The sequence below is a fragment of the Hemicordylus capensis genome, chromosome 8, assembly GCF_027244095.1.
Source record: "Hemicordylus capensis ecotype Gifberg chromosome 8, rHemCap1.1.pri, whole genome shotgun sequence".
Classification (NCBI taxonomy): domain Eukaryota; kingdom Metazoa; phylum Chordata; class Lepidosauria; order Squamata; family Cordylidae; genus Hemicordylus; species Hemicordylus capensis.
The window spans coordinates 20,685,665-20,699,211 of NC_069664.1; the positions used below are offsets into that span (position 1 = coordinate 20,685,665).

Sequence of the window (13,547 nt, forward strand, 5' to 3'; positions counted from 1 at the left end):
CCTAGTAGCCATCGGTAGCCTTATCCTTCATGAATTTGTCTACCCCCCTTTTAAAACCACCTAGATTGATGGTTGTCACCACATCTGGCAGCAGTAAATTCCATCGCTTAAGCCACATGCTGTGTAAAGAAGTCCTCCCTTTTGTCAGCTTTAAATCTCTCAGCATGTAGCTTCAACGGATGACCCCCGGGTTCTAATACTATGAGGCTATTCACACAGTCTGCAAAAATCGGGCAAAGGGAGCCTAGCCCGATTTTTGCAGCCCGTGAGAACCACCGGGCTTGGCTGCGAGCCCGGTGGTTCCTAAGCGGGTCACTTGCTTCTGTAGCCCGGTGCGTAAACCTGATTTTTAGCAATCGTGAGTTGCCACACTGCGGCTAAGCGAAAAGCCGCTTCGGCCGCCCAGAGCAGACTGTCTGCTCGTGTCCCTAACCACTTTATCCCCACGGTGCATAATTTTGTACAACTCTTATCATTTCCCTCTCTTTACCCACCTTCTTTCCAAACTAAGAAAGAAGAAATTGCAGAAGAAAAAGAAGTTGCAGAAGAAGGCATAAGTCTGGAAGAAGAAAAAATGGCAGAAGGCGGCATAAGTCACTGCAATGTTAGAACGGTCAATGCTATCAATATAGCCTGGGAACAAGTGTCCTTTTTGGAAGAGGAATTCGGGATAAACGTGGGCCCATATTAGGACTGTACTAGAGGTAACAGGCCAGAGGGGCACCCAAAGATCGGCAGAAGGAATAACTTCTCTGTTGCCTAGATAAGGCACAGGCCTCAAGGCATGTCTTGCAACTGTCTTCCATGGGGCTTATCAGAACTGTTAAAATTGCAGCCTCCTCTGTCTTTACAGCCCCAGAAGGGTCTCCGGGTTCTCTGGTTCTGAGGGCCAGTCCACACTTTATGCTGCAAACATAATGCACACAAATGTCTTCAGCAACAAACATTGTATGTATGAAGGAGACTTCTGTAACTCCAAACACTATGAAGCATATAGCCAGTGAATATCTACCAAGTGCCTCTGAGAAGGAGGCAAGGATCTTCCCTCCTTGCTTCGTGGTGCTTAGCACTGCAATCTCTAGATTATGCATGGTGTACCACCAGCCCTCTGCCCTTGGGCTGTGTTTTACAAACCAATTTCCCCTGAGAAGGGCAGAACTGAAGCACAGTGGGTCGACCACAGTGGCAGAGCGGCTTAGCAGAGATTGACCAGTTCCATCTGTAGGACTTCTGTCTTGCTGGGCACAATTGGATTGGTTTTGAGGACAGTACTTAGTCATATGCAAATAAGAGTGGAGGCTGCTACAGGTAGGTCATTCCATAGCAGCTAACAAAGAGCGGCATTTCAATTCATGGATTTCAAACTGTTTTATTCAAACAATTGCAAACGAATTGAATGTCAAGTCCTGACAAGTGGTGGTGGTGGTCTGCAAGTTTTTCTTTTTCTTTCCCAACCTGAATTTAGCATTTTAAATATTTTCCTGTATTATATTTGAGATCTATCCTATTCAGACCCATCACAGTGATTTGTGTTTGAAGTCAGTGCCTTCAAAGGCTGCTCTGTTGGGTTTTGGAGCAGCTGTGAAATTTCATGTTTCTGCAGCTCTTGATACATCCAAGCAAGGCCCCATTCCCCACCCCCCCATTAAAACTCCCTGTCTCGTCTCATATTTCATCCCATTTCGCTATGCTTTTATTGCACTTCCTTGCTTATCCACCCCCTCATCTTTGCAATGTTTTCCTGGATTTCCATCCATTTCCTCTTGGATGGATTTAGGATTAGGGTTATCCAGAATGGAGGAACAAGGTCCCTATCCTAAATTCATCCAAGAGGAAATAGATGGAAATCCAGGAACCCATACCATACTAGATAACATTCCAGGGCCTAAAGGTCAAGTTGTGCTGTCGACTCGATGTCGACTTCTGGCAACCACAGAGCCCTGTGGTTGTCTTTGGTAGAATACAGGAGGGGTTTACCCTTGCCTCCTCCCGTGCAGTATGAGATGATGCTTTTCAGCATCTTCCTATATCGCTGCTGCCCGATATCGGTGTTTTCCCATAGTCTAGGAAACACACCAGCAGGGATTCGAACCAGTGATTCAAACCAGCAACCTCTTGCTCCCTAGGCAAGTTACTTCCCTGCGGCACCATTTGGTGGCTATTCCAGGACCTAAATACTAAAAAAAAAAAAAAAAAAGTAACCTTGAGAAACACACTACTTGGGAGCTGTTATTACCCCTTTCAAGGGGTTACAGTGAGCGCAAAAGCTTTTCTCAGTCTTGTCTTTCATCTGCTGATTTCAGTTTATTCAAAGTGGCTCCTTCTTGGAGTTAGGTCATCAGTGCAGTATTTTAATTACATTCACGATATCCCTGCTCGGTTAACAACAAAATGACATTCAAGTTTGCTCTTTCATAGGACAATAATGAGGTGATATCCCTTAATCGACTATCTTGCTGCCTTTTGCTAGCTGATAAATAAAGCCAACAGCTTCAGGAAAAGCAGAGAGCTTTGTATGCAATGCAAGTCAAAATGCTGTTTCTCATGGATGGATGGATGGGTGTGTCTGTGTCTGGATGGCAAGCTACTTTCTATTAGCCCCTCATGAGCAATGAGACACCTTTTAAGCATGGGGATTCTCTTATATTTAGCACAGGGAGAGCAACTGGCCCTATCCAGCCCCTGCACAGCATCCCTCCAGTGGTTGTAGTAGCTGGTGTCTATGTTTCTTTTTTAAAAACATTGTGAGCTCTTTAGGGACAGGGATCCTTTTTTCCTTTTTTTAAATAAACCATTGAGAACTTTTAAAAAATTTTAAAAGCAGTATATAAAGAATAGTAGTAGGAACCATATTCTGCAATATAGCAATAATAATACCTGCCAACCTCACAATAATGTTTTAAGGATTGCTAAAGAGAATGCATATGAAGGACTCCCGACACCAAAATGTTATATCAAAAGCTAAGCAGTGTTATGCTGAACATATAAACGCAGATTGTGGTTTCCCAGATCCTTTTGCACTGTGTGCTTGCAGATGGGAAACCTTTCTGCACTTGGTGTGTTTGCTGCAACAAACAAAGGTATAGTAAACGGCTAACACGTTTGTCAAATAAAGAGTTATCTTGCATGCATGGTTTCCCTCACTCCCCATTCTGTCCTCACAACAACCCTGTGAGGTAGGTTAATCTGAGAGGTAATAACTGGGCTAAGATCCTCCAGTGGTCTTCGTGGCTAAGGGGATTTGAACACAGGTCTCCCCAGTTCACACAAAGCACTACGCCGAAAATTTCCTCCCATTTTTTTCATAGAATGTTAAGAATTGGAAGGGACCTTGGATCTTTTGGTCCAGCTCTCTGCTCAGTGGAGGAAATTGATACAACACCCTTCCTAGATGGCTGTCCAGCCTCTTTAATAATCTCCAGCCTGTTTTAATAATCTCCAGCGCAGGAGAGCAAAGCCCATCCCTCTTTCTCGAAGAGCTGTTAAGCTGTGTTTATACATTACTCTGTTTCTGGAAAAATGGTTTTAAAAAAATCTCGTTTCTGGAAGCTTATCACGCCTTGATGGGGACATTTGTCCCCATCACATGTTTATCAGCTGGAGGCGTAGGCCCGGGTTTATGAAATTCGGTGGCAAAATTCCCATTATGTTTGGTCTGGTGAAATCACACTGGGATGTTTTCATTATTCGAGGAACGAGATTCATTTGCCCTCATTCTGTCTCAAGGACAAACTTGTTTACCTGCCTCTCGCGAGCAGAACTGCAGTGGAAAATGTCCTAGATTGGCTGGGTGATTTACATGCCATGAGGGCATAGTTCTTCACCCATCTCGTTTGCACATAACCATGAATGGAACATCTTGGACCTCAGTAGAAGACTCGAATCACTGAAGCGCCACCCTGTGGCTTATGTGGAAGAGAATTGGAATGAACGATAAAGGGAGAGAAGCTAGCCAGAGCTGGGATTCCAGTGTGTGAATTGAAACAGGATTTCAGAGTTTTGAAATCCAGTTTTGGGAAAGCCAAGCTAGTGTTGAGAGTCAAGACTTGTGATGAAATCCAGTTTCACACTCCTTCTGAGAAGCGATGAATGCTCACCAGTTCCAAAGAAGGGTGTGGGTTTTTTGTTTAGTTTTTGTTGGTTGTTTTTTTCTTTTTCTTGGGTGGGGCGGGCGGGTGGGGATAAGAACATTTGCAATTTGTCTGTAACCAGACCAGGATAAGATTTTGGGAAATGGCTGAGTCAGAAATAAGAAAACATAAGAAAAACAAACTAGCAGTGCCAACAAAGGATATTTATTAGTTGTGCATAAGTTAGCCTGCTTGCCTCTTTGACTGCACAGGAGAGACCTGCTGTAGCTTTGCTTTTAGTTGTGAGTATCCCCTGCAAGGGATTTCCTTTTAATCCATCAGTCATTTCAGAGGCTTTGCTTGACTGCTTGCTTGCAAATAAAGCCATATGGCTAGTATGTGATATGCTGAAGAAGAAGCCCTTCCTACCTACCTACCTACCTAACAACCTAACAAATTTTGCTTTGCAAAAAACAATCTCAGAGCTGGGCACCTTGCTATCTACTCTGAGTGACTCTGAACTGGAGTTTGACTTCACCCCCCTTATGTAAATCAAATACCTTAAAAAAAACAAAAACCTCCTCTTGTACACAAACAAAAGTTCCAAAACGTGGAAGTGGCCATGAGAAATAAATTTGTCTGCAGGAGAAGGTGTGGATGGGGAGGGAGAGTGGAAATAGACTGGAGCAGAAAATGGAGGGGCACAGGTGAAACGAATTAAGCTAGAGGCTGAGGGAAGTGAGTGAGAGGACCTGAAGCAGTGAATGCATTGCAGGTGGAAGGGGTTGGTGCTGGTCTGTCTCCTGGAAGGAAGTTGGTGGCCTTGTGTGGAAAGGAGCAGCACAGACAAGGTAGGCTTGCAGAATAATCCTGTGCATTTCTGCTTCGAAGTCAGTCCTGTGTGGCCTGCAGTAAAGTTAGTGTACGTGGAGCCCCAGACTGTGTGGCTCTGTTATGGGGCTCCAGTGGGGGGTCCCTTGTGTTCCATACTGTCTCTAGTGCTAAAGGGCAGCCTGCAGATATCCAGTCTGCAGCTCCAAACTCTCTCACCCACCCCACTCCGCCCCCCTTCTCAGCCCAGCCTGCCTACAAGCTTAATTCTGACGGAAGCAGGTGTGTGTGTGTGTGTGTGTGTCCTTGTTGGTGCTTAGTTTGCATGGTGCAAAGCACTGGCCCAAGTGAAGGTTGGCTTGGGCAGGGCCTAGATACTTTGTGGCTGGAGTGAAAGGCACTCTGGGACATGTTCAGTTTGGATTATCACACTATCGCTGTGATAGTGGACTAGTCCCTAATCAACCTGCTTTGCTTTCCTGTGAAGCAGAGGGAAATTGAGGGTGGGTGGGGAAAGGATGGCGTTGCCTGCTTTAAAATGGATGCTGTGTTGCAGCAGCACAGGTTGGTTGCAGTGGGGGTTTGCTTCTGAGCCCCAGACCCAAGCTCTGCCCTGAATTCAGTTTGTGGCCTCCAGCAAGTCGCTTGTCTGGTCAGAAAGAATGGAGGTTATTTCTTGCTCTCCGACTGTGGCAGATAGTGGCATTCTGCATTGTGATGTTCTCTGGTGCCTTGCTAGCAGAGACTTGTAAACACTGGCTGTCTATGTGTCTGTATTTGGGGAGGGAGTCACCTAATGGTGCAGAAGGGAAGTAACTTGCCTAGGGAGCAAGAGGTTGCTGGTTCGAATCTCTGCTGGTATGCTTTAACACCTATATCAGGCAGCGGCAGATATAGGAAGATGCTGAAAGGCATCATCTCATACTGTGCAGGAGGAGGCAATGGTAAATCTCTCCTGTATTCTACCAAAGGAAACCACATGGTTCTTCTGTGGGAGCCAGGAGTCGACACCAACCCAACAGCATAACTTTACTTTATTTGGGAATGTATTGTCATAGAGTCACCTTAAGTGGTACAGCGGAGAAATGCTTGACTATTAAGCAGAAGGTTGCCGGTTCGAATCCCCTCTGGTACTTTATCGGGCAGCAGCAATATGGAAGATGCTGAAAGGCATCATCATCTCATACTGTGCGGGAGGAGACAATTGCAAACTCCTCCTGTATTCTACCAAGGAAAACCACAGGGCTCTGTGGGCGCCAGGAGTTGAAATCGACCTCATGGCACACTTTACCTTACTGTAATAAAGCACATGCTTTGCATGCAGGACGTCCGAGGTTCAATCCCTGGCATTTCCAGGTAGAGCTATAACCTGGTATTGCTATGTCGATTGTTTTAACTTGTTTTTCTTTCTTCTCGACTACAGTTATATCTGGTGTATTGTGCGGCAGATGTTTGTCTGTTTGTAGTCGGATAATAATTTATTATTATTATTTACATTTATATCCCGCTCTTCCTCCAAGGAGCCCAGAGCGGTGTACTACACACTTAGGTTTCTCCTCACAACAACCCTGTGAAGTAGGCTAGGCTGAGAAAGAAGTGACTGGCCCAGAGTCACCCAGCAAGTCTCATGGCTGAATGGGGATTTGGGTTCTCCATGGTCCTAGTCCAGCACTCTAACCACTACACCACACTGGCTCTCAATTTATGGCAGCTTCCTCTGTGTGTGTGTGTGTGTGTCTTTTATTTCCATGTTTAAAAATTGCAAATGCATTGGGTTTTCCAGATTATATGGCATTTTCTTAAAAGCAAGTGGTGAAGGGCAGTTTATACTCTGTCAAGGGCCCACCAGTGTCTTAAGGTAACCCTGCTGTCATAGTGTTGAATGAGGGGACGAAATGAGAACTCAATTTATCCCACCTTAAACTCCTTGAAAGAAGAACAGGGAGGAGGGAGCTGGCCTGTGGTAAGTAAAAGTAAAGTGATGCCCAATGCCCATACAGCCCTGTCATTTTCTTTGTTAGAATACAAGAGGAGTTTACCATTGCCTCCTCCTGTGCAGTATGAGATGATGCTTTTCAGCATCTTCCTAGATCACTGCTGCCCTATATAGATGTTTCCCATAGTCTGGGAAACATAACAGCAGGGATTCGAACTGGCAACCTTCTGCTTGTTAGTCAAGCATTTCCCTGCTGTACCACTTAAGGTGGTGGCCTTGTGGTAGCAAACATGAACTGACCCCTTGGCTAAGCAGGGTCTGCCCAGTTTGAATGGGAGACTACGTGTGTGAGCGCTGCAAGAGATTCCCTTTAGGAGATGGGGCTGCTTTGGGAAGAGTACCTGCCTGCTTGTATGCAGAAGGTTCCAGGTTCCCTCCCTGGCAGCATCTCCAAGAGAGGGCTGAGAGAGAGTCTTGCCTGCATCCTTGGAGAAGGCACTGCCAGTCTGTGTAGACCAGGGTTTCTTAACCTTGGACCCCTGGATGTTGTTGGACTACAACTCCTATCATCCTCAGCCACAATGGCCATGTCGGGGGATGACGAGAGTTGTAGTCAAACAACATCTGGGGACCCAAGGTTAAGAAACCCTGGTGTAGACAATACTGAGCTAGATAGGCCAATGGTCTGGGTTAGTATAAGGCAGCTTTCTGTGTTTCTAGGATTAAAATATGCTCACCGAGCCATGCCTGCTCAAATTATAGCAGCAACGGGTCACTACAGTTAAGGTAGGGGTCCTCAGCCTTGGGCCTGCAAGTGGTCTTGGACTACAACTCTCATCATTATCAGCCACAATGACTACCTCAAGCCTACCATTGATCCCTGAGTTGAGCCTTAATTCACACTGACTCATGGTTTCTCAGACTTGGGTCCCCAGATGTCACTGGCCTACAACACCAGCCACAAGAGCCAAAGGCCCCAAAGACTGCATCCTTGGAGAAGGAGCTGCCATATACTGAGTCAGACCATTGGTCTATCTAGCTCAGTATTGTGCTCACAGACTGACAGCAGCTTCTCCAAGGTTGCCGGCAGGGTTCTCTCTCAGCCCTATCTTGGAGATGCTGCTAGGGAAGGAAATTGGAACCTAGATGCTCTTCCCAGAGCAGCTCCATCCCCTAAGGGGAAGATCTTACAGTGCTCAAACTTCTAGTCTCCCATTCATTTGCAACCAGGGTGGATTCTGCTTAGCTAAGGAGACAAGTCATGCTTGCTACCACCAGACCAGCTCTCCTCTCCTTGTTTCTCCTCTAGACAATCCTGAACTAGATGGACCAATGGTCTGCCATGGCATAAGGCAGCCTCCTGTGTCCCCCAGCTGCAGTAGTAGCTTTGCCTGTGGGTCTCCCACTGGCCCCTGACTGAGAGCTTGGTGAGCCCAACTGGTCTGGGTTTTTATTATTCCAGTTGCATGGAACTTCTGAGGAAGAAGCTTCAGCCGGGCTCTGGATGCGACGCCTGGCGTTTCTTTTAGATTCCTGGCAAATATAAGGTTTAATGAAACAAACAAGCGCTCAAAAGGCTGCTCCCCCAGCAAATTGGTTAATTTGCAGCCAGTTTAATTGCTTATCACTGTTGCTTGTTACATATTAATGAACAGATGGTTGGAGAAGCTCCTGCCATAGACAGTAAACTCAAAGAAATAAACTGGCAGGCAGCTGAGTCTCTGAACAAATCATTAACTGCTCGCGAGGGGTGATGTGCTGCCAAGTATTTGCATATTAATCAAGCTTCATGAATTATGTGTGAGGTAGAGTAGTGAGGGTGCTTTGCCCTGCTCTCAGCTGCGGGACCTTGGGGTGCGATCCCCAGATCAAGGTTGTGGATAGTTAAGAGCTGCAGTTCTAGCAACTGGCCGGCAGGTGGCAGCAACAGGATGCTCATTCCAAATGAGCCATAACTAGGAGACACCTTTTTTCTCCCTTGCTTTGACCAAAAAACAAAACAAAGCAAAAAACCACCAAGCCTCCCGCAAACAAAACACCACCTCTCCTGTTCTATATGTTTGAGTCCAAGCCTAATAAAGTTTGGCTGGTACGAGACTCCAACATAAGCACCTGTCAGTCTTCACCAAGGCCGACTTGCCTTGTTCTCGTGTGCAGTCTGCAAAATTAAAAGCAAAGCTGACACTGCAAATAATTAACATTGAGCCTGTTATCCAGGGATTTCCAGTGGCATCGACCTAAATAGCTCACCCAGTTCCTGGTAAGAATAGGGGAAGCAGCTGAGAGACTGTTGCATGGCTTTGTGAAGTGGAAGGTGCTTTCTAAGACGTGGGGATGTTTAAAGAACCATTGTCTGTCCTGAGAAATGCCTGCTGTTGACCGTGGAGCATGGAGAGACTGACCTACCCTCCTCTGACACTGCAAATGACCCGGGCTTTTGGATCAGTTCCTTAGAATTCTTCTTCTGGAATCGTTCTGTGCAGATCTGCCACGGGATGTGCTGCGTTGCAGTCCTGGGAATCTGGCACCTGTTTTGGAATGCTGACCTCTTAAATAAAACAAGCATTAGCCCTATTCAGACATTACGTTCAACTCTCGTATGAGTGTATAGTAGACATAGATACAGATCTGTACGCAGGGGCAGTTATTCACACATTACATTGAGCACAGGTGCAATAATACACATCTGTACTGGTCTCCTGTATGCAGTTTCACTTTTTAACATGGACACAGATACAGTCATTATACAAAAACTTCAGCTTTGCCTACAGAAGGTCCCAGGCGCAATCCCTGGCAGCATCTCCAGGAAGGGCTGGGAAAGACTCCTGCCTGAAACCCTGAACAGCCGTTGCCAGTCAGTGTGGTCAATAATGAGCTAGATGGACCAAGGGTCTGACTCAGTATAGGACAGCTTCCTATGTAAGCTCTAAGGAGGGATCGTAGCTCACTGGTAGAGTATCTGCTTTGCGTGCATGCAGAAGGTCCAAAGTTCCCTCCCTGGCAGCATCTCCAGATAGGGCGGAGAGAGATTCTTGCCTGTATTCTTGGAGAAGCTGCTGCCAGTCTGTGTAGACAACACTGAGCTAGATAGCCCAATGGTCTGGGTTAGTATAAGGCAGTTTTCTGTGTTCCTATCTAGGATTAAAAGATGATATGCTCACAGAACCATGCCTGCTCAGATTATAGCAACATTGGCATAGCCGGTCCGTGTAGAGAGTATTGAGCTAGATGGACCAAGGTCCCAGTCAGTATAAGGCAGCTCCCTATGTACTGATGCTCTACAGGGATCTATCTGTACATGTGTATAACATAATTTCTGAACAGAGCTTTTGTGTGTGTGCAGGCATGCCCACAACACCCTTGCACACATGCACCCTCACCTGTACCCTTTCGGTGTTTAATAGTGGCCAGAATATTGTTCTGCATCAGTCCAATGCAGGAGGCAGAGACTGTAATTCCTGCATTTTTTTTTTCACTTCTGGGGAAGTGATGACAGAGCTTGCACAGTGGGGAGATAGAGCCTAACTGGCCATCCTAATGAGAGAGCCCCAGGTGAGACACACTGTGAAAGTCTGTGGCACGGCTGGCTAAGAATAGGAAGGCCTGGAGGACTGAGAATGCCACGGCCAAGCTCGCATTACTGCCTGCTTCTCTAGTGCAGTGCTAAAGCTTGCCTTGCAGCTCCGTAGACCAGAGGCAACACCGCCCCAAGGCACAGGGTGTGTGTGCGTGCCTGTGCATGTTGCATATGTCCCGTGGTGTACACTAGAGTGACTCGGTGACTTTGGACTGGACTGAGGGCATGCTTCCAGAAAGGCTGGCCACCACCAAGGTAGATGGTAAGTTCCTGAGCCCCAGAGTGGCCATCTACATTCCTCTCTCACCTACAGACCTGGACAGTTGCACGTCTACTCTCTTCCTCTAATAAAGCAGACCAGAGTTCCCAGCTATGCACAAAAATCAGGCTTGTGGCTTTTTGTTCCTCCCACGGAGTGAGCCCAGTTCTCCCCACGCCTGACACTGCATTTGTCCAGTGTTCTTGCCAGCACACGGGATACTGATTCAGCTAAATGACACACACAGCCATATTCCTTTTTTTAACAAGTTGAATAATCATTTGAAGGAGGGTGGTTAGTGATGTCAAAGCTGCTGTGCACAGCCAGCTCCTCCAACAAACGGGCAGTGCTGGTTTTCCTGGAGAAGAGATGGAACCAAAAACGGAGTATGTTTCCACCATAGCTGCACTGTGATTTGTGCACACTCCTGTTCTGCAATTTTGTCAATAGCACAGCAGGTGTCTGAAGTGAAGCAGAAGCTGCACCGGGCTTCATAAAGTAGATTTGGAAGCCTGCCTAGGATATCCTTGTATGTCGACTCCACTCTCTCTGGTGAGGCCCCATGAGTTTACAGCAGTTACTTCCCTTGAAGTTTAACCTGAGTTCTTGTCCATAGTCTACGGCTGAATTCAGATGTCATCAGGAACCAGAGGTCCCTTCACCTCCAGTTTCCGAAATGGCATGTCCAAATTCAAGAAAATGGAGCTGAGGGAGAAAAGGGACCCGCGGTTTCCCTCCCCGAACTCCACTCTGAAACTTTGGTCAGAGTGGAGTTTTGCCACCTTTAACTTGGTCTTGCAGCGCAAGGGTTATATCCAAACGCTGGCACCGTAGTTTCAGCCCCATGGAACCAGAGTTCCATGGAAGCTCCCCCTCACTTCAGCCCAACTGGCTGTGCGGGCTGTCCTTCTGTCAAGGAGGCCCACACAGCCAGCTGCCCCGACTCTCTGCAGTCTCGCTGACTGCAGGGAGACAGCTCTCTGGAATGTTTGAATTTGGACAGGAGATGGGGGTGCATGGAACCGCGGTTCCACTGGACCGATGGTTCCGCATTACATATGAATCTGGACATTAGCAGGATTAGACAACTTTGGCCCTCCAGCTGTCATTGGACTACAACTCCCATCATCCCCAGCCACAGTGGCCAGCAGTTAGAGATGATGGGAGTTGTAGTCCAGCAGCTTATGGTGGGCCAAAGTTGTGTGTCCTGGTCTGTGGCTTAGGCTAGGGGTTCTGAAACTTGGATGCCTGGCCTGATATGAAATTACGCTCAATGAGTGGACAGTGTTAGGTCTGAGGTGTATCACCTTCGGCCTGAAGTGGTACATTCCACAGAGCTTACCCCTGAAGTGGTACTGCCCACAGACAGGTTTACCAGAATTAGCCCTTGGAAAATCTGCAAAACGTAGAGAGCTGGTCTTGCGGTAGCCGGCATGAATTCTCCCTTTTGCTAAGCAGGGTCTTCCCTGGTTTGTACTTGAATGGGAAATGACATGTGAGCACTATAAGATATTCTCCTGAGGGAATGGGGCTGCTCTGGGAAGGTTCCAAGTTCCCTCCCTGGCCTCTCCAGATAGGGCTGAGAGAGACTCCTGCCTGTAACCTTGGAGAAGCCGCTGCCAGTCTGTGTAGTCAATACTGAGCTAGATGGACCAAGGGTCTGACTCAGTATATAGCAGCTTCCTATATTTGTATGTACATGAGGGTGCGTTCTGCAGTGACTTCAGATGGGGGCGGGTTTCATTATCCTCTCTCAGCCCTATCTTGGAAATGCTGCCAGGAAGGGAACTTGGAACCTTCTCCATGCAGATGCGCTTCCAGAGCGGCCCCATCCTCTAAGGGGAATATCTTACAGTGCTCACTATTCCTCAGGAGTGATTTTATAATTTTTTTTTTTGTATTTTTGTTATTTTTTAGTCCTTGTAGTATCAACATGTACCATTTTATATGTAATCACTTTTATCTATTCTCACTTTTAGCTTGTAATTGTAAATTGTATGAATAATTGTATAGTAATCATTATACATCCTGGCTTTTAAATGTAACAGACAGGTTTTAATAGCAACTGTCATTTGGGTTTTAGATATTCTATCCTATGCTGGTCTGTGACTGATTGCTTGATAACAGTGCTCACACATCAAGTCTCCCATTCAAATGCAAAGCAGGGCAGACCCTGCTTAACAAAGGGCACAATTCATGCTTGCTACCACAAGACCAGGAGCCAAATGTTAACTGAGCAAAGAGGCACCTCTTTAAAGGTGGTGGTTCTCTTTATTGAGCAGGGCGAGAGCAACTGGCCCTATCCATCCCCAGCACAGCGTCCCTCCAATGGCTGTTGCTGGTGTCTAACTTATGTTTCTTTTTTAGATCGTGAGCCCTTTGGGGATGGGAGAGACATTTTATTTATGTATTTTTATTTATTTGTGTAAACCGCTTTGAGAACTTTGGTTGAAGAGCAGTATATAAATATTTATCATATTCGTCATAAATGTATTTTTGTGATCACTGGGGAAATGTGATGGGCTCCTCTGAAACACGGACAAGATCTTCCCTCTGTGCCCTTCAAAGAGAACAGCTTGATTTATTCAGCCCTCCCCATTTGAGATGCGAGTGGACCTCCCTGCCTTGTGAGTGACCCAATCCATGTTCAGCTCCTTGTCCAACCTGTATCTCAAAGTGTTGATCCTGTGTCGCATTCCAGGCCTGAACTGGGCTGATGTTCAATTGTTACATCAGTCCCAAAACAGTCCCAAAGATCCAGAAGCATCGGGCTAGCTGGTGTAAGCTATATGGGCGGAGGGGGGGGGGGGGAGAATTGCTATCCAGGCAGTATGCTGTACTTGGCTTCTCTATACACATGTGCATGTTTGTCAG

At 46.6% G+C, this 13,547-nt stretch overlaps 1 long non-coding RNA gene across 2 annotated transcripts in view; it reads left to right on the plus strand.

The window, feature by feature from the left end:
• The first annotated feature begins 4,270 nt into the window (after positions 1–4,270).
• LOC128333605 (uncharacterized) overlaps positions 4,271–13,547 on the plus strand; it is a 174,354-nt gene continuing 165,077 nt past the window's right edge. Inside the window, exon 1 of one of the 2 annotated variants that reach the window (XR_008310985.1) lies at positions 4,271–4,921. This is a non-coding gene — a long non-coding RNA (uncharacterized LOC128333605). The remainder of the gene's footprint in view (positions 4,922–13,547) is intronic. The other variant, XR_008310984.1, reaches the window with a different exon arrangement.